At 41.1% G+C, this 25,237-nt stretch overlaps 1 protein-coding gene across 5 annotated transcripts in view; it reads right to left on the bottom strand.

Moving 5' to 3' along the window:
* LOC128309411 (FMRFamide receptor-like) overlaps nt 1-24,163 on the bottom strand; it is a 68,306-nt gene extending 44,143 nt beyond the window's left edge. Inside the window, exons 1-2 of one of the 5 annotated variants that reach the window (XM_053045787.1) lie at nt 24,055-24,163; nt 21,070-21,534 (exon numbers count right to left, since the gene is read on the bottom strand). The gene's annotated coding sequence lies outside the window, so the exon portion shown is untranslated. Of the gene's footprint in view, nt 1-21,069; nt 21,535-23,942 lie in introns of all 5 variants that reach the window. The other 4 variants (XM_053045788.1, XM_053045790.1, XM_053045789.1 and 1 more) reach the window with 4 other exon arrangements.
* Nucleotides 24,164-25,237: the final 1,074 nt, after the last annotated feature.

Raw genomic sequence — 25,237 nt, forward strand, 5'->3', positions numbered from 1 at the left:
GGAAAATGTGATATATGCGATAAACTAAAGACAGGATGGTATATACTAGAATGGAATAGAATAGAATTATAGAATAACAAAACAAGTACTACAAACAAAGTGGAAGGAAAAAACTGGAGATACAATAAGGAAACTAACAAATTTTATAATAGAAAAAAATATAGAAATATAAGAATAGACAAAAAGAAAATACTAGTAGAAGGCCATAACCTCTTTCACCTTTTTCTTCACACGGGGAAAAAGCATAATAAGAGGATCGCCGAACTGCCAGAAAAAGAAAGAAAACAAAATAAAACAAAGAGAAAAAATGAAATAGGAATGCAGCAAAAACAAAAAAAATGGCAGAGACTCTAATTACATGTCTTTTGCGCAAAAAAAAAAACAGCAAAATACATGGTAGTTAAAAAAAGTCAAAGCATAGAGAGAAACAAGAAGGAAAAGAAAATAAAAATTGACTAGAAGACGCACAGAATAAACAAAATGAAGATAAGAAAATAGATAGATAGGAAAAAAAGGAAAAGAAACTAAACTACCAACGGCAATTCAAAACACAAAAAAAGAAAGGTAAATAGACTGACAGGTCTAATCTACACAGACAGTAAAACTCTGATTATGAGCCAACCTGGCATCATAGGAGGTAAACACTGTCGACAGAAGAAGAAGAAGAAGAATAATGCAATTCGTATCGTACATTGTTTTAGAAGCTACAATAGAGATACTAGCAGAAATGTGATCAAGATCTGTACTTTTGCCCATGCTTTAAATAATCACAGTAATGCAACCGAAGTGAACAACAAAAAGCACTATAAAGTTTCCCGACCCTGTGATACGGGACCAGCATTTGCATACACCATAAATCTTTCTTCAAAAACTACGGTTTTTTGTGGGAATTTTTCTCTTTTCTTTTTGCTGTGCACTGACACAAAATGCATTCCGTTGCAACTGGCTTATTGTACACCGTGCACACTTGGAGGATGGTTGTCTCTGCTCGAAAAGTTGCACACCGCGATGACTCAATTAAACTTTTATTCACCCCCTTTGTCACACCCCTGTAGCACACACAGCACCTGGCATGACGTTGCAACGGTGACGAACGTACGTCACCTTGGCTTGTTTGAAAGAGTTTGTGAAGTGTGCTTTTTTTTTTTTGCTCAAACAACAAAACTCCAACCAACATTACACGCTTGAACGAAACCGGAGTTATGGAAGAGAGTTTGTAAAGAATGAAAAACAAAAACGGAATTCAATACAGCCACGATCCCCTGTGCGATCTGCGCTCACTCCAGTGACTTTCGGTACCTTAATAATAATGGTACCACGGGAAGAGCGCACTAACCGAAAAATGAAGGAAATATTTCATCTTCACACATGAATTATTTCATCATTTTTCATTCGACGACTCTGGTGAAAAATGATCTTCGGGAAGATTGTACGGTATCGTTGTGAAGCAAGCGTGCGGTACTGCTGTATCAATTTCACTTTACAAATTTCCCCTGTTGAAAGTGGGGAACTCGGGCAAAAGTCAAAAAACTCCCGAGGCCTAAGCAAAAAAAAAAAAACCTGACCTTAGGGGGTAAACCCTTAGGAAAACGTTTATATTTCCCGAGGTAAGCTTTGGTTGTCGTTGGTTTTCATCAGCGTTGTTGTTGTTCTAACCGTCCAATCCGTTACCAGGACCCACTACCTAGGGAGCGCGTGGAAATTCCACCCTCATCACATGCTTGGAAAACGTCATTTGTTCCAGCGCGGAGTGCTAGGGGAATTTGGTCGCTTTTCAGTACTCCGAACACGTCGACCCAAAACAAGCTACTACCGGACCAATCACTTGCCTTTCCCTGCTTTGTGCTTGTATGGTGACACAAAACAAAAAAAAATAGCCCCTCCTAGCTAATGATTATTTTATCGTCCTCTAAAGAGTTGCCAATCTAGCGGCGTCTTGTGCTTATTGCTTCGTTAGCTTTCATCCCACTTTTAGCTCCCCGCGGTGCACCGCGCACGCCTCCGATGGAAAACATTATCGAGCTAGTTTTTGAAACGGTTGATAAAATTGGTCCACTTCTCTCTAATGTCGCCATCGTCCCGTTGCATCGCGTTATCTGCGTCGATCGTGTCCTAAAACAACAGCTAGAAACGTTGCTTGTGTGTCCACCTAGTGCCACACCAAAGGACGATTGCAGTCGAAATGTCACGACCCTGAATTCGGTCACGTGCGACAGTGTGAAATCGCTTTCGTGCAACGTTTCGCACGAAACATCATTGCCGCTGCCCAATGGTTGTGCCTTCGCAACCGCAAGCCGCCGTCGTACAGCGTTCCTTTACAATGCTATCCGAGTTCGCAACGTGATCGTCTGATTCTAAACGCATTAATAGTATTAAAAAAGAAATCCCTTTCTGAATCGGATTTCTTAGCAATCAGGAGCGAAACAAACATTGATTAACGCTCAGTGACATATTCTGACTTTGCCGCGCTACAGGCGAAAATGCTCGTTGATAAATGGTGCTCTAGGTGGCAACTCGTGCCACTCGAGCAAATAAGCAACCACAGCCCCCACCCCCATAAGACAGCTCCGCCATGACGAGGCCTGAGAGCATTCCTTCTGTTCGGTTTAGAAATCACGGATGGTGGTGACGCTTCCAACACGATCCCATTATTCGTTCGCGTGAAATGTCAACATCCACTGACGGGTTCTTGACGGTAAGCAGCCAGCAAAATTTCTCCACCCTCCAGCTAAGAGCAACACCAACGAGAGTGTAGCGAAATGCAACCAAGTGAACGGATAAGGATTAAAAAGTTTTACCACTGTGGCGTAAGCACGGGACCGTGGATATGGATGTGGAGGAGAAACTTTAATTCAATATTTACCAACTTTTGAATTTAATTTCATCATTTGTAGTGGGAGAGATCTCCGCCGTTGGATCGAAAATAGTTTCACAGGGGCCAAGTTAGCGTGAATGAAGCAGATTTTGCTCGGTTGCTCTGGCGCTTGAAGATGCAATATGATTAGGAAGTAAGGCTATAATATTGCTGAAGGGCTTAATGAAAGAAGGGAAGTAATTAACTCTTATTATAATCCTACGTACTAAACAAATGTGCTGCTATGTATTTATGTTTTGCTCTTTTGTTTATTTGGTAAAGTATGAACATTTCGTAAAACATTTGTAAAAAAGACAGACATTGCTGACTGATATTTCGAGGATTAACAGATACGAGGATTTTGAAATTTTGTATTAAGCCTCTTTAATGTGAAGGCTATCACTGAATAAAGTTCAATAAATTCGATTCGATTTGAAAGACTTTCTTTATTAACAATTTGTCAATACTTTTACAATAAAAGAGAGAGAGGGAGAGATGGAAGGATGGAGATCAATTTGACGTAGAAATAAAGAACGCCTTTTGCAATCCAACACCAAAAGGTCAACAAATGGACTTAGATAAGTTTTGAGCAGCAATCATTGGGGACACTAATTTGAAAAAAACCTTTTTTTGGGAAAAGTACGTTTAGACATATGTTTGTGGACATATTGATTTGGAATTTTTGCACGCTATTCAGCTATCTATGTTAAACTATGTTCTTACTTCTGGCTGTACCTCTCCCTTGTTCATGCATTATGAAATGCAAAATCAGCATTATCAGCATTATCAAATGCAAAATGGAATAGCGCTACGCTTTTAGCTACGTTTTTGGGTGATAGATCAATCGCATGATGAAAACCACCAGACCACCAGACTTACAAGACTTATTTTTACTTAATTGAAGAATAGTATGTCCTTGATGCTTTGGGACTAATCCAAATGAGTTTCCCTCTTCGACCTTCATATCAGTGTGAATATTTCGAGTAAAGATCTTAGGATCTCCCAAAGTTCAGCTTGTTTTAATTTGGTTTAACATAAATAATGCCAACCTCAACAAAATTGAAAGGTTTCCACGTTGAAGAATTGATGATTTTTCGTGACCCAAAAATAAAAAATAAGTTTGAAAATTAATGTGCTTACTCAAATAGCAAATAATTAATTGTTCGTATAACGTGCTTTAAAGTACAAACAAAGCTGTGGCTATACAATCTTCGATAGATCCATCTTGAATATTGTCACGCCTGCCAATTACTCGCTCAATTTATCCACCCTCAAGTAATCCGACCAAGACCTCCCGCCAATGCCCGCTATATGTAAACGAATGTAACGTAGCACATTGTTACGTGGTATTATAGAGCAGCAAAACGAACAGCCGTAACAACAAAAACTGCATCAACCCGAAATGCCAATGCCAAACAAGATTTTATATCAACACGAGTTTGAACGAGGGGAAAGAAAATAAAACAAGATTAAAAATCCCGATGAGCTGCCACCGTTCCGGTGTCATGTACGCCGCTTACGTGTGTTATTTTTGTAACATTTTATAGTTCCTCGCACACACACACACGTGCGTCCACTCCCTTCCGTTGTGGTTGTCCTTTGCCGGGGGCCGTTTCATCCCCGGTCGGTTGATCATCGCAAAGATTGCCGATCTGTTTGCACTTGGTCGTCGCATCTGTTTCCACTAAAATGAAGGCGTACCTCGCAAGCCTCAGACAGTACTCGCTTACCTTCACCCGGTGGTCTGGCCGTTTGACAGCGCGATGGACGGAACGAAGGCGGTGCCGATGTGATGGTGGACACGTACGGTATGACGACAAAGACAGCGACAATAACAACGGCACTAACAACAACAGCGGCACACAAAACCACCTTGAGTGAGGATGGATGAACCTGTGACGAAAACCTGTCACTTGTGCGACATTGTGCGAGTGTTACGAACAAACACATGCGGAGCAAAAAGGGAGGAAAAAAAACAAGTGGGAAATAGACATACCCTCCGCTCGAAACGATGCCATGGTCGTGGTCGGTTCGAAAATTTGTATCGTGCCGCCGTTCCGCCCGACTCGCCGTGCATGGTGGTTTGGAAAAATCCGTGTGAAAAACCTACCACGATTCACGACGCCCACAACGCCTTCAACCTTTCGCGATCGCGCGCGTGTGTGTGGTGGTGGTTTGTTTTGTTTCATTCAGTTTGGTTTGGGGTGCAATTTATTTTACCTGCAGCTTGCTTGCGGAATGAGTGCGCGGAAATAGCATCCGAACGATTATTCCCCCACATCGATGACGATGGTGATGATGATGGAGAATTATTACGCAAAGTAAACACGTGGCAATCTTCATCATCCAAGCCGATCCATTCCAGGTGATCGTAGGTGATGGATGGTGCCCGGTTGGGATAACAGGAAGCACACATTATTACACCGCAATGGTATTTGCAGTTGGCGAGATTGAAAAATGAAGGTGCATGTAATAAAACATACACACTTACAAACGCACACACACACACACACGTACAAAATGGAGCACAATTTAAGTATTCTCCTTATGCACCGTTATGCATGGATCCTTCCGTTGTGAGATGATAATTTAATATTGCTCCTTACGTGTGTTTTTGCTGCTTCTGTATGTACGTTCGTGTGTTTGTTCTTTGTTTCAATAAATACTTAAACGACGCATGAGGTGGTTTCCGGTTTTTGATTGAGTTTTATCGCTGATATCCCTTCCCATCTTTTTTTTTGGCTTCCATCTTCCCCATCTCTCATAACAGCATGTAATACAACATGCTTTATTTATTCACTTTCGGAACCTTCTTTCAAGGGAAGGAAATCGTTTTTTTTGTCATACTATTTACTGAAACACATTTTAGCATGCTCCTCGGGTTTGTGCTTTTTTTTTACTTGGTGACACGTTTCCGGTTTCGGGTGTAAACGCGTGTGACGAAATAATTCAATCCAAGCATCACAAGAACTTCTCCACGTACGAACAACAACAACAAAAAAAAATACATAAACGGCGATGTTTATATCGTTTGGGTGGGGTGGCTGGGAAAATGAAGCAAATCTTTTCCACATCGTTATTTGATTGAGTCATGGATGTTTTGGTGCGTTTTTTTTAATATATTGTGGGAAACCTGTGAGACATTCCTGTGGGTTTTCATGTGTGTTTGTGTGTTTTTTTCCTGGGAAAAATGTTCGTTGACATCTTTTTAGAAAAATGATTCAAAAAGACCCAAATAAACCAAAGGCGTGCCAGAGGAGGTTGTTGTCATCTGTTTCGCATAGCATCGTTGGTCAAGTGTCAGTGTTGTTGTTGTTAGCATGTTTGATTCATCGTACCGTAGTACCGTGAATGAATGAATCATTTCGATGAACCTACGACGATGAACGGGCGCAAAAGGACCATCCAGGATAATGTTTCATTCTCAGAACGAGGTATGATATTGGCACGCGAAAGGAATGTACAAATTCAGGTAAAACAATTTGCAGTACCAAAGTGGTATCTGGTTAAACACAATTACGGTATGTTTGGGAGCTAAAAGCGTTACACTTGCTTTGATATACCAAGCATGTTTAGCAATGATAAATATATTACATTTCTTGCGTATTTTTTTTTCGGCAAAACGGTTCATTGCCATTTTCTGGAGAAAACCAGCAGGGTGTGCCTTCTTGTGAATTCTGTGATATGATTTAGATAACAGTTCTTAGGAAATCTTTCCAGCAGGGTAAGTCATTTCCCCCTGTCTGTGATGAAATTATAAATTCATAAAACGTAAATTTTGCTGTGGGTTTCCCCTATGATAAATTCGCCCTCATCCATCGGATTTCCAGCGAAAGACCTTATGTGGAGTATTCATCTGATGATGATTGAGTGAGATGCCAGATAGAGCGAAATGTTTTACAGAATAGAAATTTAGTGAGCTGACATGTGATACTAGCACCGGTTTTCACTTGATTCCTCCAGTCCGATGTTCGGAGTTGCTCACGCAAATAAATTCTTGTTATATTTCTATGGGACAAAACAATTTATAGCAGACAATTTTATTATATATTTTTATATCTCAATGCTTATGCTGATCATTTTCACTATGGCGCCTTTTGTACACGTATGCTATCCTTTGTTTTTCATTAGTAACTATCTTCTATCTTTTCCCTTTCTATTTTTTCGATTTTTTATCTTTCACGGTATTGTCCATAAACCTCAGCTTACGTTGCTTCTCTTTGGATATTGTTCCGACACATTGAGTACTTTGGCGCTTTGATTGGAACATTTGCGTTTAGTTTAATTTGATTTTAAAATAAGAATTATTATAAGTTTTGGTTTAGTATTGTTTGATAAGAAAGAGCGACTGGACTTTCCTTTCGGATCAATCTCCTAAACGCGCCCGTCGGGGTTAATTACGGGGAATTATATTCTAAGAAAGTCAGAAATAGCAGGCGTAATCTCTTGAGGTTGTACTGCCACCAAATGAGAAGAAGTACAATTTATAGCTAACAAAAGGCCGTTACGTTTCAATCAAACGAATATTTCGTACCTCAAAATACTCCCAAAAAGTGTTAATGTCATCGAAAAACATAAATTACGAGAGCAAATTATGTACATCATCATCCATCTAACGCAGCACTTGATTTATCAGTGAAGTTCACTTGATTGTCATTCCAAAACCAATCAACTTGCTGTGGCCATACGTAGAATAACTTCCCATTTGAAAGCTCTTAACTTCATCGATGTTTGCTATAAACATGAAGCATAAAGCATAAAATAGAAACTTCTCCCTCCCGGGGTGGCAAACATAATGTTGTTTGCTTGGAACAATTTTAAACTACAATCACTTAGATGCCTTTTTGTTCTGATGGCCCAATACGACGCCAACCATTTACCAGCTGTGGTAGCAAAAATGAAGCAACAGAAAAATAGAAAGCAACGATACGGCCATATGAAAGAATAATGCACCCTCGGTAGAAGTTCTAGATTTTACAAAATAAAAAACCTTTCCTCTTGCGAGAAACAGCCATGGGTCGTTCCATCCGTTTCGCACAAGTCCCCATTTGAGAGCACGCACAAACCCATGTTCCATCGCTTCCCTGTTGAAACTGCTTCTAAGCGGCGGGTGGAGAACGATGATGGTCTCGATAATGGCGAATGTGATAAAGTTTCCCATTTTGTCATCAATAAAGCGTACGAGACAGTCCGCTTGTTGCGTCGGCGTTAGCCGTACGTGTGCCAGCAGTTGGGCACGTTTTTCCGTGTTTGGGAACTTTCATTTTCTTCTATTGGTAGTGGTTTTGGATCGAGATAAAATCATGTTCGACATTCTTTTTTGTTGTTGCCTTTTTGTACGTAAACATCTGTGTCGAACTAAATTCCACTGAATGAAGGGGGGCACTGAAGCCTCCTTTATTAATATTGTAAAAATAAATAATAAACATTACGATTTTATTTTAATGCTCCTTATTCTCTAATGCTAATTACTTATAAGTTTCTTAAATTTCCTTATATTTATAGCATGTTTTAGGTCACATTGATTCATTATTCATGTCTTTAATTTGCACATTTTCAAAATGCTATCAATTTCAATCGATGTTTACTATGTTTCTCCCTCTCTAAGTGTAAAGTTAGTACGAGAGTCGAAGGAAGATAGTAGGGAACAACCACCAACCGATCGTGTACTGATAGCGTTCAATTACATCGTTTCGATGCGCTCGTAAGAAACATGGTTTTGTGTGGTAGTGAGTAAAAGGGCATCCAACGCTTGCTGCAAGATTTATAACACTGACCACAGCCCACACACACTCTCCATCCATCCGTTCACTTACCCTTTTCCACACCGGCACACACAACGATAAGAACTCGTTACTATTCCAGGACAACGCGGTTGAAAAGTGCACTCGGTAATTGAAAGGATGTGTATGGAAGCAACAGGACCTCACCTAGTGTGTGTGTGTATCCTATTGTCCATATGAGTTCATCGGAAAAGATTAAAATACCCGGAAGGTCTTCGGGTGATCAGGTTTGTTTGGGTTTTAACCTTTGGTCTGTGTGTTCTTCCCGAAAGATAACGCACAGCTTGTGACACTTTGCACCGATCGGTTATGCTACACGGAGGAAGAATTCCAAGGGAGGAAATCGCATGCCCTTTAATGTTATCGATGACGCCCTGATGACGTAAAGATATCTTCATCGCAGGCACATAAATAAAACTAAATCCTTTTGAGCTTCCGAAGGGATGTTTTTTGGTATGCAACCCACGTGCCTTCCAATGTATCCAGTAGCAAGGCAGAAGCATTTTTCTATTGGTAACATAAAACGGGAAAGTTTATAGATAGCACAAAAGCACTGCTATCCATATGCTATTAGCATATAGTAGCAGTAGAAGCTTCCTGCAGCTAACGGGAAGTAATTTACAGCATGTAATAAGTCTTGCAGTTTTCAAACAAAAGTTTTGTCCGCCGTACACAAAGAGGTTCTCCCCATTTGGCATATGCCAAGAAGATGCTGCAGAACGAGACTACCCAGTAGCGTTGGGAAGAATCGCTCCCATGTGGGATTCGATCCGACCGATCCGGATCCGCCTTGGGATTCGATCCTCCGAATCCGATCCGAATTCTACTAGATTTTTTTATGACCACAAAAAAACTCTGCTTTGTAATCATAGAAATGCATAGTGGATATGGTAATACGACATTTTTTTCTTGAACTAAAAAAGGGTTCAATTTATGAATTTTAAACCGAACTCATATTTGCATCGTAGCTGAATCACACCCACCAAGAAATCAATGATGATGATCATCAAAGTACTTTATGTGATTTTTTTTTAAATGTTTTAAACCGAATGCAAAAATTTTAAAAAATACAAACCAAAACTATAAAATTCCAATCCCCAAAAAAAATCATAAAACATTATTTCTATGTCTTCCTCGCTTAAATTATGCTTTAGAAATAATCTATCATTCAGTTTTTTCGGGAAGCAGCCTATTTCTTAATAAAAAGGCAATAATTCACAAAATATCCGCATCCGAACACAATCCCTACCACTATCCCAGATTCCAATCATGACAGATCCGGATCCGGGATCTGGACTCTTGTTTTGGATTTCGATCCCGGTTTCCAGTCATAACAGATCCGGATCGAAACGGATTGTTTGGGATTCCAATCCAAAGGATCCTGGATTTAGGATCAAATCCGGATTGATCCAATCCCAGAATCCGATCCGATCCGCCCAACACTACTACCCAGTGCAGAACGGTTTTACATGTTAATTACTGCAGATTGTTTAGCAAGGATAATAGATGTTTCTCAAACACTTCCGTGGACAGGCTTCTTTATTTCTTCAAATGGAATACATTTGTTTCCTTCAGGACTCTTGTGCGAAGGTACGAAATGTTACACGCTGAATAGTTTTATACGCACGAACCATTGTCACCGTGAATTCATTATTTATTGTTGAATGTTGAAAAAAGTGCAACTTCCATACGCTTCGCCTTGATTGTCATGGTTCGGTAAGTTGCGTAAATACGTTTAATTGGCAGCTTGCATGCTTTAGTCGGAAGTAGTCCATTGATTTGCCTGCGGGAAGTTCCTGTTGATGATGCATGATCATGATGATGTACTGCTAATTGGCTCTAGTATGTATGCATTAGGATTTTTACCGCCTGAACGATTGGAAAGGTGGACGGCAGAACCAGTGGGGTCCCCCTTGCCCGACTGGTCCATCCTAATCTCTACTGTCACTCGGTGGGTACGATGTTTTCCTCAGTTCAAGAGATTAGCACAGGAATTACGTGCGAATAAAACGTACGGACGCGAATGGATCTGGTGACCTGCTTACCCCGAATGTGGCATCTTGCCTTGTGTTGCTCAGCATCTCATGCCCATGGCCAAGAGTACGTTAGGTTTGTGTTTTTTTTGTCGGTTTTGCCCTGCATCTTTTGCCTTTTCCTTTTGGTGTGGTTTTGTCCCGAGGGCAAGCTTGTGCCGACTGGTGCCAGATCGTGGCAAAAGATGTAAACCACCGGGTGTCTGCTGACCAGCAGATGTAAACCATACTGCTTTCCACGTTGTCGTCACCAACCGAATGGATGACCTGCCCTTGTCAACAGTGCGTAATTGATGGCGTAATCATATGTGGTGGTGGTTGTACACACACACACAACAAACGGGTGGCCTGGGCAGAGCGTTGAGATGGTATCGTTTTCACCGATCCCAACCGAAAGTCCCTTGGGTGGAATCAACTGGCATCGTAATGGCAGGAAGAGCTTTACTACGTCGGGGTTTTCGGGTAATTGATGGTCATTGCGATTTTTTTTTGGGGGGTAAAGGTATCTGAAAGCATCAAGTGTTGGCCGTTCGTGTGTGAATGAACTTGATCGTCAGGTTGGTAAAATATCGATTCGAGTTCTAATAAAGAATGTTTAAAATGGGATGCGAAGAAAAGGTGTAACCAAGGCCAAAGATGTATTTATTTGGAAGAAAGTTCACACTCACACTCGCGCATAATAAAATACGTCCACCAAATTGGCACCATTCGAGCAAACGAGAGTGCGAGAGTATCATTCGTTAACGAAGTCCCATGCCGGATTCATCACTATGCCAGTGCAGTAGCAACTTCAGCTGCTTTGATATGATTGCGTTACATGCCCGTATAGAACCGTGCTGCTATTCCCAATTCCTTTCCAGATTACAAAGCCCTACGAAGCAACTGATTATGCGACAAGCGCTACGTTCCGTTGTCCCTGCGCTTGAAATAAAGCCAATGTACAGCAAAGAGCTAAACTCTTCCGAGGGTTATAAATCCAGCCCGGAATGTGATCCTGCTTTTCTGCGACCCCTTCCTTAATGTGATACAATTCTTTACGTCCCCAAGTCCCCAAGGAAATCCTCTCCGGTCAATCACTGGAACATTGTCAACGAACTGTCGTTCCCTGAAGCAGCGTTTTATATGCAGCGTGGCGCTTCGCACGTGGTGCATCTATTGCAAACATTTGCATCCTATAATGCAAATCAATCGCTAACAAACACGTCCTAGAAGGGTATGCGTTTTTTTGCAGTGTAAGTAAACACTTTCCAGAGGCTGTGCTTCAATGCTTTCTCCTGCTTACAGGTCGTATGTTGTTCGAGAGAGCAACAAAAAAAATGCACCACCGTAGATAACGATAAAATCCGCTCAAAAGAAGCAATTTGTGTAAAAGTACGCTGACATTCGAGTATCGCACGAAGACTCTTGAACAAGATGTTCCCTTTAAGTACCGCGCGACTATCGGTATGCGTCACAACGGATCCAGCCGCAAGTGAAAGGACAAAGACCCAAACCTATCCCTTATGCCCGGTGAGTTCACTTTCCGTTTTGCTTACCTTTGCGCGGTAAGAAGCGTTTAAATGGGTTCCCCCTTTTTTTTTCGAGCGATGTGGGATCATAAAAAAGCGAAGGAATCCCAGCATCGTACTACCATTCGGAAGGAATTTGCCATTTTATTGAGGCACTGCCACGCGGTGCACACAGGTACGGCATGCTGTTGTGCCACGGACAACTTAATAAATTTAGCCTCCAGCGTACCGTAATCCGTACCGTACCATAAACCGGATCGGAGGGTTGCTAAATTTTCCTTACCGGTCGTTCCTCAAACATTTCTCGCCTTAACGCAAACAGTTGAAGAAGAATTCGCCCACCGAATTCTTGTGTATTTTTTTGGTTTTCCTTTTCTCTCTCTCCACCTTTTAAGAGCTTGGTGGGTTCTATTAGATCAGCTTCTTTTTTTTTGGGCGTACATCGAAAGCTACTCACCGGGGAGGAAGGTGCTGGGTTCCAAAATAGTGAAAATTACGACATACCCATTGGCTTTATCCCTTAGCACCCCGCAGGTGCCGGATGGTGTGAAAATCTGGCTGATGGTAGCAAATAACAGCTTGAACCAGCACGTTCGCTAGATCTATACACACGCGCGCGCGATAGATTCGGATCGGATGGCAGACTTGCGAACGATAATATTTGTTTCTTTCGCATTTTTCCTCCAACTTTCTTGGGCTGTAAACGAAAACACGCTAAGGGTTTTACGTTGGACATGCTCCACTCGCCCCACTTGATTTACTGATCTTTACCCCAAAAAGCTCATGAAAGGATGTCGATTTGCTAGCGTTTTCCGATACGCTTATGGTTCACCATTGGGCGGATTGGGTGATGCTTTGTTTTCCCTTTTTCCATTCGACCACGCATGCGGTATCGACGTCGTCTGGAAAAGTCTTTATACGTTTAAAACGATGGACGACCGTTTCAGGATGCGTTGATGCTCATACACTCGGACCCAGGTCGCTTCCGGGCAAGATACCACAAAAATTAACGACCCGTGGCGGTGGTAAACCAAACCAGCAAACAGATCGCAAACAATATCGTAACCAAAAAAAAAAAAAAGCGGGTACAGTAGGAGTATTTTCCGAGTGTTGTAAAAGTTGCAAAAAGCTTGTTGAAGAGAGGCCTACATCAGTACAGATTGAGCGCACCAGAGCATGGGCTGCTAGATCGGGCTGGTGCAAATACCGCATTGCTTGGGTACTTCCGGTGAATGTGTAACCGCTCGCCGTTTTGGGGTAGATTTGCTTTGGCACCTTTTCACCGTACGAAGTTAAAAGGTTTTTAACCCCCGAAGTCATTCTAGCGGTTTGCTGTGGCTGATATATACCTACCATAAACCATACCGTAGTGTGTAAGTATTGAGTTTGTTTGTTTAAAAAAAATAGTGCAAATAAATTCAAAACTGAAAAGAGATTTTTTTAGTGTCAATTTAACAACAAGCTATAAAATAACATATCAGCATCATAGCCCTACATCTTATGGGGCTATGGAATATATGGCTTTGTGGTATGTAAAAGTTTAAACATTTTTGAAAGTGATAAAAATTTTTACAAATTTCTCCAACAAAAAACTAGCATCATGTGGCAGAAGGAACGGGAAACACAACATTTATCATTGGGTTTCAGGTTGAATGCCTTTCCGCTAGTACCTACCACTAACGGATTATCCTTCGGTGTGGGTACAAACCGGAGCAAGCACAGGCAAACAGTTTAACCGCTGCCGCTTCGTATGGTATTTTCAGCAACTTGAGACGTGAAAATATGCTCCAATGAGATAGTTCTTTTGTGCAGCAAATAAATGTTCCACGCTTGTTTGTTCCAGAATGAATCTAGATTCCTATATACGGTCTGGCCGTTCCTTCGCTGAAATAATAATAAAATAATAATAATAGCGATGAATTTAAATATCCCTTTCGCTCAACATCAATATCGTCCCTATCAATACAAAATTAATTTAATTATACTGCATAATTTCATTCCTTTGTATCTAATAATTAACCAGTTCGTACCGTGACGGGTAATTAAGTTTTCACTCTTTACCTGGCACTGTTTAATTAGGCATTGCGTAACAGAGAAAATGGTGGGCCACCTTCGCCAATCTTCCAAGAAAAGCAACTGAAGCAATTCCAGTGTTGTTTTGTTTTATATAATAAGCTTCCATATGGCCGTTTTCCACCCATCGATCAATCCATTCATTTTCCGTCAGCTCGGAAGCAAACCTTAAATTGATAACTTCGATACGCGCGCCTACGCTACGATTTCGCGCATAATGTGCCTTAGATTATGCAAAGCATGTATTTTGCCGTTTTTGCACACGCTGCTGGGCTGCTGCTGGCAAAATGATTCAGCGACATCGTCGATAAGATTGCGCTGTCTGCACAACATTCCGGGAAAGTGCGATTAGAAACACACTGTGTCCGTCACGGACTGGAGCTTTCGCAAACCCTCGCAAAAACACTCAAAAGAGGCCAGCACATCATTCGTTCGTGTGTTCGGCAATGTGGAAGGATTTGTTTGCAATTAAACTTTTCTCAATCGAAGCCTGTTTGGCTGAAGTGGAATAACAGCCGTGCTGGTGGTCAAGTTTTTGGACCATTAGAACCAGTAGTTTCTAACGAACTGATCAATGTTATCAAGGCACCTATAGGTAGATTATCGAAAACTTTCTCTACCTCACTGGAAAGGCTTGAAAAGTTTAAAAGCCAGTTCCGGTATATTTTAGATGTTTCATATTAAGATATTTAACCTAACACAGGATGGAAATGAGGAAGGAGAGGGGTCAGGGAGAGAAGAGAAGGGAGAAAATCTGTTTGGATGATTCCATCCATAATAATCTGATGAAAATTTATTCAATTCCAAACCCATTGTGCACATCAGTGCAGCAGTGAGTACTGCACAGTCAAAGAGTTACAGTGCGAAGCAAAAAAAAAACATGATGTTAGCAAAAAGACACAACTTAATTAACAAAATTAAATGATACAAAAAATTCACACAATTAATTTTTACTTCCTGCGAACTAATATATTTAACCGATATAATAATCGATCCGAACTGATATAATCAAACCGAACCTAGCTCACCTACTAATATTACTTCAACAGTGTTGTGCTTAATAAAATCTCAAACAAATCACGCGCTAAACTTAAACTATTCAATTTTTTCTGCTATTCTGTTGCGACGTAACAGCACGTACGTTAGTAAAATCTTTTAAAATTTCTATTTTCTATAAAATTTGGAGTATGAACTACATTAATAATCAGATCTTTTTCATTCATCGAAGGCATTTCAATCTATAATCTTAAGCCTATTACAATCATATTCAAAGCTTTCATTGGTTTGATTTACAGACTTTATGTTCATTTTGAATGTTTTGTAAATTTAAAAAAAATGCATTCTTTCATATTTTTTACACCACATACATTGGAGTGGTACAATTATACTCTGCAGCTTCTGTTTCAGTCCAATTTAATTTAAAATTCTAATCTGCTCTTCATTCTTTCCCCTTCTTGGCGTAACTAACTGATAGGTCATGCCAGCCATTTCTGGCCTACTAAACTTATTTTAACCACGTAGTCGGATAGTCAGTCCTTGCTACGGGGATTTGATCCGGACCGTTCGTGTGAAGACCGGCGCTGCTACCATCATGCCATCGTGCGTGCTACCTGCTGCTCTTCATTAAAGCTTCGTTTGATTAAACCAAATTAACGATGTATTGGTTTTGATTATATCTTCATACCTACTATTTATTTCACACAGGTTTGGTTAGCGTGGCCATATTTTTTTCTAACTATGTTACCTCTTATTTCTCTAAAAACTTGCTTAATTAAATTATATTACATTTTTAAGCGTGAGTGCTTGTAACAGTAGAAATACTATGGTATTTGAATAATGTCTCATGATGTTCGATAATAAATGTACAATTTTGTTTATGAAGTAATTAATGCTATCTTAAATTTATGAAATACTGCAACTTGTTACAATTTATTGCGATGGAAGTAGTTGCTTTTTTCTGTCACCCACTGTACTCTCTCAAGTGGTGGTCAAGAAACTACTTCTACAATTCACAAACAATTTTGTCATTCTTCCGAACCAGATCAAAATGCAAATGCACTTCCGGCAGTCAAATGCCCATCGGAATCATCGTCAGTGAGATAAAATTGTGCCCGCAAACAGCTTTCACAATCGGCCAAACGTACGGAAGCGAGCACGCAAATTGATTCCCGCAAGTTGAATTGCAAGTTGGAAAGTTCGTCCCCGTCCAATCGACGCACAGGGAACCAAGCTCTGACGTGCTAATGTAATATGGATGGTCACAGTTACTAACCTTTCTGCCACGCTACCGATCTGCCTATCGACCCACGGGCACCTATTATTAGACCGCGCAAAAGTCAAACCACCAAAAGCTTCCTTCCGGACAAGTGCTTTCCGGTGTTATCGTATTGTTACCCGCAGGATTTGCTAAATCCGGCACTGATGCTTTAAGTTTTTGCCTTCACCGAAACCTTCACCACACCGTAGGGTCTGTTTGAATGTGGTTTTAAGAGAAGCAGGCGAAACGATAACGGAGACGTTTTGGTGTCGTTTTTAATTAGGTTTTTCGCTTCGAAACGAGGAAAATTGTCTGGGGTGTAGCATTTGTGCGATCCATCGTTCTTTTCCCGTTGGTCTGTCGTCGATCATCCGGCTCGTCATTTTGGGTTGAACCGTAGACAGGAAAAGCAAGCTTACAAGCCAGCGGTTACAGGGACGGAACAACTTGGGTAAAAAGCAAACATCATTCTTGTCGGATTTTTTTCCCAAAAAGCTTGGATTCAATCTTTCTTCTTCCCCCCTGGCAATAGAATAGTATTTATCTCTGTTTATTCTGCGGAGGTTTTTGTGGAATGTTGTATTTTTTTTATCGATCGCTTCGCTTTTCTTGGGCACTTCAGTGCGCTTCGCTTTTTTACGCTTCATCAGCAACGTCGGACCGGATTAGAAGCAATTAGGGATATCCTGTTTGATGTGGTTCTTTTGCAACTGATGAAATGTGCTTATTAATCACGGATGCCGTTAAAGGGATTCGATGATGTGAAATTTACAGCAGAAAAAAATATATGATAATCATCCACTAATTTTAGTCGGTTAACAAGAATTCTAGGCTTCTATTCGATCTTACAAATCAGAAGTATCAGGAATCAGTGACCATTTAAAATTGAAGTACTCTCTTGACCATACCCAACTATTACCACATTTTCCAATCTAACAGGATGGGTTACACTGAAGTGACCATACGGGTAAACATCCGAGTGTCCTTTGTTCATTACCGCAACTACGGCATCTGATCTAACCACACCACTACCGTTAATTACATACAAGCGCAAACCCAGTTAAAAACGTGGTCAAATCACAAGGCTAATCACATCATCCGAACCATTGTCCATCTGAAATGACGGAAAATTAATTACGCTAAATTTCCCGGGGCAAACTTTGTGTGTTCTGGCAGCCAAAACGGTAACCAACACTTAAAAGGTTACGTTTGCCCTCGAGCGGGCAAAGGTGAGCGTAACAGTGTGTGTGCCAATGCCGGCGGGCAAACGAATGCTAATGAATGAAGAGTCCGGGTGGTGCTGGCTGCACACAGCAGCTACTACATGTCGGATCACCACCGAGGGGTCACAAATTGCCCCAAGTACCGAACGGTGGTTTTGCGAGTTCGAGTAAAAACGATCCACATTTACTGCGGCCGGCACAGAAACAGACCGCAAATGATGTCGCAAATGATTTGTTTGCCAGCAGTTCTATGCATTTACACTATCTATCTTTACCGGGAACTAACGAGCGGGGTGCCGTCGTCCAGCGTCAGTCAGGCGGTTACAACCTGGTAATCGTTTCGTCCTTTATTGACATCGTTTAGCCGTTGGCGTGAGCGTGAATTGGCATTCCGTTACACTGTTGTATTTTCCAGCAAACACGATAGCTTGCCACGTTAAGCGTTACGCTTTGCACCGTGCCCCCGAAAGAGATAATTTACGAAACTTTGACGAAGAGTTAGTCCGCCTGACAAATTCGCCAATAATACGTAGCTAATAAGCGAAGCGAGTGTTTATTGTCGCGGTGGATATGGGTCCACGGGAATGTTTCCCCTTTACGATGGTTTTCAAAAAGGGCAGCGAATACCTTTGCAGTCGCCGATAAGGATAAACCCGGCGGTAATACTTTTCAATCCACGCTGCTTTCAACTTCCAAAACTCGTTTGTGTCATTTTGTGCGAACTTTCTGCATGTTTTTCCATCCCACAACCACCGTCGCGAAGGTAAAAGTCGTTTGATTTAACTTTTTTTTTTGCGTTGGACACACACTTATCAGTGATCTTTACTTTAGGAACTGTTTGTTTCGCGCCTGGTCGCGCGCCCCCTTTCTCAATCAAGTGGAGAAGTTTTATTTACTCGCGGCAACCCCCGAAAAATTCCTCGTCCAACTGTGGGCTTGCAAGCGGTCAAGAAAGTTAGTCGTTCGTTTAGTGAGTGTTCTTGTTCTTTTTTTGTTGGCGCGTTGGTTTGCCTCCACGCACCCTTTCGAAGTTCCCAGACGAGGCGAGGTCGCGCAGTAGAAACGATCCGTCAAAACAGTGCACGACTTGGGCTGGTTAGGTGGCCCAATATGTTTCAGTGTTCGGACATGGTTTTATTTTTGCTGATTATGGCGTGCCGCGGAATGCGAATCGCACCATCGAACGCAATTTGTCAACTTTTAATGAGATTTGAATGGTAGGAGCAAACATGAAAGGAACAAACTCTAGTGTGAAGGTTTAATTAGATGATGATTCGTCCGATCCGAGCAGAGTTTGCGTGGCCAACGTGAAGGAAAACTCGTGATAAACAAATAAAAACGATAATAATGGATAATGATCAAGGCATTAGAAAAGGCTCAAGGTGATTTTGTATCGTCAAACGGTTGTCAAAACATCACAACATTAAACGGCTACGGTGGTGTGAGCGTGCGTATGCGTGTGTGTTTTTTTTAGCTCACGACCCTTCCAATAGACAACAGAAAAAAAAGATGCAAACGAAAGCAGTCGTCAGGGATTAAAATAACTATTAATAGATAAATCATTTCATCGAGTTTTTTTTTGCTGCCCCACGTTCAAAGAACGTGAACCACCTGGCGTCTCCATGTGTGTCAGGTGAAATTCATCAGAACGCTGCTTGATATTGAACTGTTGTTTAATGAGGGTGTTTGATATTTTCACCGTTTGAAAGTGAAAAAATATTAACGATTTAACGGGAAATAAACAATGCCCTGTTGTTAAATATCTTTCGCGCCGTTATAATAGCCAAATCGAAAATTCCAAATACTATAATTAATCGCAATGTTATGCAATTTGTAATAGAATTAGTTTAGCATCTTTTATTTAATTTTTATGGCAGCTTTACATCCTTTCCAATTAACTATTTATCTATAAAATTTCATGCAATTCAAAATTGAGGAATAAGAAATCCTTTTCAATTTCCATCCTTTGTTATTAATTACATCCATGTGCCCAAACACTCAATTTCTTCAGCCTACAAATGGATCATGTGCTGCTAGTAAATGGTCAGAGATATTCAAAAATACATATTATATGATTTGTTTTTCCCTCAGTGCAACACCATGCCAACTGATTACCTCCTTTTTCTATCAATTCAAGTCTTCCGGAGTGATAAGAAATTAAGAGGAAGAGAATATAATAATCCATTAAATTTGTCATTAAAGAAGAATAAACACTTCTATGGGAGAGCAACAAGATTTACTGCATAAAGGGGCATATTTTGCATCATCTAAGACATGAATTTCCCCTAAGCTAATATACGTGAAATTTTTAATCAATATTGAAACGATGCCATCAAGCCGCCTTTGTACTATTTAAGCAAAATTTAAAATAATAAATGGACCTTAAAAAATTAAATAAAATATTTAACCACCCCCAATAAAATATTTTTAAAAACTTTTAAAATTATACCTAAGTAAGGCTAGCCCTTCACGATACGTTCTTTTTTTTTTGTTTCAAAGTTTCCAATCATCGGTTGTTTGTATCCAGACAGGAAAAAACACATATTAAATTATGGCGCGAAGGAAATAAAATGAACCATCGTAAACTAGGTAAATACACTTGGTATAAAAGTTTTCTGGCATCGAGTTTAATGCACTGCTCGAGGCAGCAATGCACGCCGAGAGCGAAAGTTTTGGCTTGATATTAAAGTAGCCGTGGCAAAAGATGCAAGGAAATTACAGTCTTTCTTTTCATACCACTTTAAAAATTGATAAGAATTTATACGCACCCTATTCTGCAAGCAGCTGAACACAAAACACTATCTGCCGGTTCCCATCGCAGTGGCAGATAACACTGTATTCTGATGGTGCATTATCGCGATAGGATGTTTTTTGTCCCTTCACGCACAAACCTTCATTTTACCTTCATTAACTTCAAGGCTCACGGAAAAAAAGGCATTTGTGGAGGGGGCTGGAAATTATGGATGAAATGTGTTTAAGTAGACAAAATTTAGCTTACAAACCCCCCCCCCCAAAAAAAAAAAAACTACTCGAAATCTTTCCCCAATATTACCCTTTGAAATAGGAAACAACGGAAAGGAAACGATATCCATGAAAGGTGTAGCGTAAGATAATCATTTCTTTCATTCGTAAAAGCGTACCCTGATCCTTCCGCAGTCGCTTTTTGCTTGCGCGGCTCGCGGTCGAAAAAGGTTGTTGTGGACCAGCGTGCAGATGAAGTCCAAAATATGGTAGAAGTCAATTCAGGTTCTGATTTCACTTTACCTGCATGCTTTGACCTTTGCCTAATTAGGAAGCTGGTGCATGAAATGATTCTGTTTCAACCCTTGATAATGTACCTGTTCGTTGCCGCTCCGGTTCCAGCTCAGTTGATACCGATATTCATTTCATTGGAGTTGCTTTGGGCGCTTTGCTTTTCTTTTGATCCAATTTTTCACCAGGAGCTGCCACGCACACAGCACAATTTACCAAGAAACGTTGTAGCCAACTTCACTTAACGATATCTTTTTTTCTTATTTTTCGTTTTTTTTTGCTCTCTCTGGGCGTTTGCTTACACTTGCACACTTGCTACTTTCGCTCGGTAGGATTTATGATTATTATTATTTTTCCTTTGAGCACAACACGGATTCAATTTTTTGGAACGATTTTTTTTTGTGGGTTAGTGCTTGTTGATGCCTTCTTTCACTTGCCAAATCACTTGTTACACCGAGAATTTATGGCTGATTAGTAATTCAGGGCAGGCATTTTCTGCCGACACTTTGACACTACAGCAGTAGCGGGAACGCAAAAGCAAAATCACTACACTGGAAAAAGGTGCGTGAGAAGAAGAAAAAAAAACACTCATTGCGTAAATATGATATAAAGTATCCTGAAAGAAACCTTCTTCTGCTGTCTGTTGGATGGAGTGTAACCGTTTAAGAGCCTGAGTGTTGCAGCGTTTCATCCGTGAAGATCACAGCTTTTGTAATATTTCAACGCCCAGGCGTAAGTTACGAGTGGAGGAGCGATGCAAAACAAATCTTTAATTGCCGCACTTCACCATTAGCTAGTCAATGCACAACGACACAGACAAACAGCAACGCAATAAATCGGAAAATGCGCACTTTTACGAGCTTTCACAGCTGCCACACAGCGGTAGCAGCAGCAGCAGTAGTGACGATGCGGTTTCGCTTTCCGATTTGCCCAGAGGCCAAACAAACACGGCGGGGCTGGGCTGTGTGGAGCGAATGGCTAACGAGCAAAAGTTAGCTCATTGAACACTATCGAACACCCAGAAGGGAAGGGTGTTATCCCATTCCGATAACGGCACCGCCAACACTGAACCCGATCATTCCAACACTTTTTGCCTCGCGACGGACTCGCGAGCGTCACTCCTTCCGTTCGGGACATTTCCACAGCACAGCACCGCACAGTGCACCAGGACATTACTTTTTTAATTAAAACTACACAACAAACAGCAATCACCGGAACCGGGTGATCATCATCTCCGCCGACTTTCCACGCGACTTTCCTCGCCGCCCAAAGCGGTGTTGGGTTTTGTACCCGGAAAGGGACAACAGATCTGTGTCCCATTGCAAATAGCACTAACGCACCCAAAACAGAGGTAACAACTTCACTGGATGATCCTGTTCGCTAGCTTCAATCCTTACGCTGAAGTGGAATTCGTTTCAGAAGATTAGCTGAGTGTGGCAAGTGTCATTTTCCTGCTCACTTCGTAGAAAACAAACAACAAAAAATAAAGCACTCGATACAGCGAATAACGGCGGAGAGATGAAACGAGCGCCATTAATTTGTTTGTTTTGTTTGTCGACTGTGCCTCCTTTAGTGTGATGTGATGCGACAAGGGCATAACTATAATTTGATGGTTATGACTATGTTGATGTTCTGTTTTTACTGACATTGGTTTGTCATTCGCTGTTATAACGCTGTTTGTTTTATTTTTATTATAATATTTTTCTGTTTGTTTTTGTTTTTTTTTTGTAACACACGATGAAGTTAAATTTTTCACTTTCGCTACCATTTTCACGATGTTTTGTTTGTTTCTTTGGTTTTCCTTTGTATCTTCTGTCTTTTATGTTTGCTTTTTATCGATATTTCATCCTCTATTTTTGTTTTCACAACACGCAAGATATTTTCAGCTCAGCATTCACAGGAACAAAAAACCCCCCACTGTGTTCCGATTGTTATCGGTCAAGTTTTCGTTCAACCCAGCAAAACACTTTTCACACCACACATTACTGTCACCGTTGTTTTTTTCGTTTTTTTTTTCTTTTGCTTTCTTGCACACAAGGACAGGCCAAACAGTGGTTCGCTCGTCGAGAGTATCGGTGCGCCACGGTTACCAATTATTTTTATTCCACATCAAACCACGCACAGAATCACTCCCGGTCGGCCGGACGTTAAACGATGTGGGCAAACATTGAATAAAGGAAGGGTAATTTTGTGGCGGGGGGGACAGTTTTGAGGAAAAGCAAGCCTAAAACTCAAGAACATAAGCAGATGGTACGAAAAAACCATACGGAAAGGTGAAGGATCACAGAGAGCCGCAACGGGGAAGGGACAAAAATAGAGACCACCAGAGGGAGTAAGGGGTGGCAAAATACACACTGTCGTGCAGGCACAAACACATACTGTACGTGTATTTTCACAATTCGCGGCACTTTGACACGTTATGCTAAAAATAGTATTTTTTTTTTCTTCCCATCGAGAGGATCCCTTATGGGGATGATTTCAAATTAGAGCACAAGTTAAAGCGAGATCAAACGAAAGTTGACGTAAAATTCCTTTCGCGCGAAAAGCTAACAAAACAAACTAATCACCCGTTGCATACCTTAGCAGGTGAATGAAAGTGTCATTTTTTAAATACATTTTAGATATCGAACGGTGCAAACTCCCTGTCGCGCGACAATCGGATTAGTTGGGATTTTTCTAATGAAAATTAGAAAACACGCGTTGACTCTTGGATGACATTTTGTAGGGAAGCAAGGAAAGACACGCAAACAAACGAAGATCGAAAGTTTCGCAGCAAATTATGTCATGCTACGATCTACGGGCGGCGCGATGTTTGCTGGGCGATGATCACAAATCGTAAGTTTATGAATTTATCGTTTGAAACAAACAAAAAAAAAAAATAATAATTTTAATACACCCGCACTCGAGATCGCGCTACGGCATGCACGCCATACTTTTGAACTTAAAATATTCTCCCGACCATGATCCTCTTGAGAACGGCGATGTTTTTTTTTTACTGTTCGTTTCCACTGTCACGGCCAGTTTTCCCATTTTTCCTTTTCACCATTTTTTTATCCCCCTTTCTAACTGACCAGACCGCCAACAGGAAAGCGATCGTGGCCGGTTCTATTTTCTGTTCACGCGCCACCACCAAACACAGCGCAGCACACGGGAACCGTCCACACCGGAGCGTTGTGGCATGCAGACTGGGGCGCTCACGCTGTGCAGCCGGGTCACTCATTGCGTGAACGAGCAAAGTGAACTCAGTGAACGTTCGGATGAATGAAACCCGTGTTCTACGGGGGGCAATTGCCGAAGCTGGCACGAAGCGAAAGATTGGCCGAAAATGTGCCGAACAACCGGCCAAACAGCAGGATTGTTGGGTCTACCGGGTGGAAGGAGCGAAGACGGGGCCAAGCGGATGGCTCTCTCTCACTATCTCAATGTTTGCTCTCTCGCACAACGGTCGCGTTTCCATCACAGCTGTTTTTGGATGCGAACGCACAGTGCAACATTTTTTATGTTATTTTATGCACGTTTTCTAGTACATCAATTGTAATGGCATTTTATTTAACAGAAGAACAACATTTATCATACCGTATACACACACACACTCTTTACTGCATTTTGTAACTGCTCTTCTAGGCGGTTGCTTGGGCTGGCCACGCGTGGAATTTTCGTAGCGAATAGTAAATTGGTCGTCGCAGTTAGACATGCATTTAAAAGTATTCAAAACAACTTAATTAAAAGGTATAATATAAACCTTTAAAATAACAATTATTTGGGGGAAAAAACCCCGGGCACCACATTACAGATGGACTGCACTAAACGATTCTGCCCATTATTATCAATATTTGCGCTTGTGATTGCATTTTAGTTGCTTTTCTCGCGTACTTCAGTACGGTTGTGCATGCTGTTGATGATCAGAGCAACATTATCACAGCAGTGATGTTTGGCGCTCTCTCTGTATTGTCCTTGCTGATGTTCTTTATGTCGAATACACCCAAAAGTTCTGTTAATGCCGAGCGTGTAGTGTGCGGATTCTCAACCTCTTCCACAAAAAGAAGTGGCGAATATGGCTTTGAAGTTGCAGACATTCCAACATCTCTCTGTACCCATATAGTGTACGATCGAATGGAAATCGACCTGCTGGCTAGTGAACTTCTTTCCGGCATTCCTGTCTTGGATGCGTTAGACAGTGGATGGGAAAAGTTATCCGAGCTGAGGCGCACCAAACCGGAACTAAAACTTCTGGCAAGCGTGTACGATCCCGCT

Source organism: Anopheles moucheti, chromosome 2, assembly GCF_943734755.1.
Source record: "Anopheles moucheti chromosome 2, idAnoMoucSN_F20_07, whole genome shotgun sequence".
In the NCBI taxonomy this organism is placed as follows: Eukaryota; Metazoa; Arthropoda; class Insecta; order Diptera; family Culicidae; genus Anopheles; species Anopheles moucheti.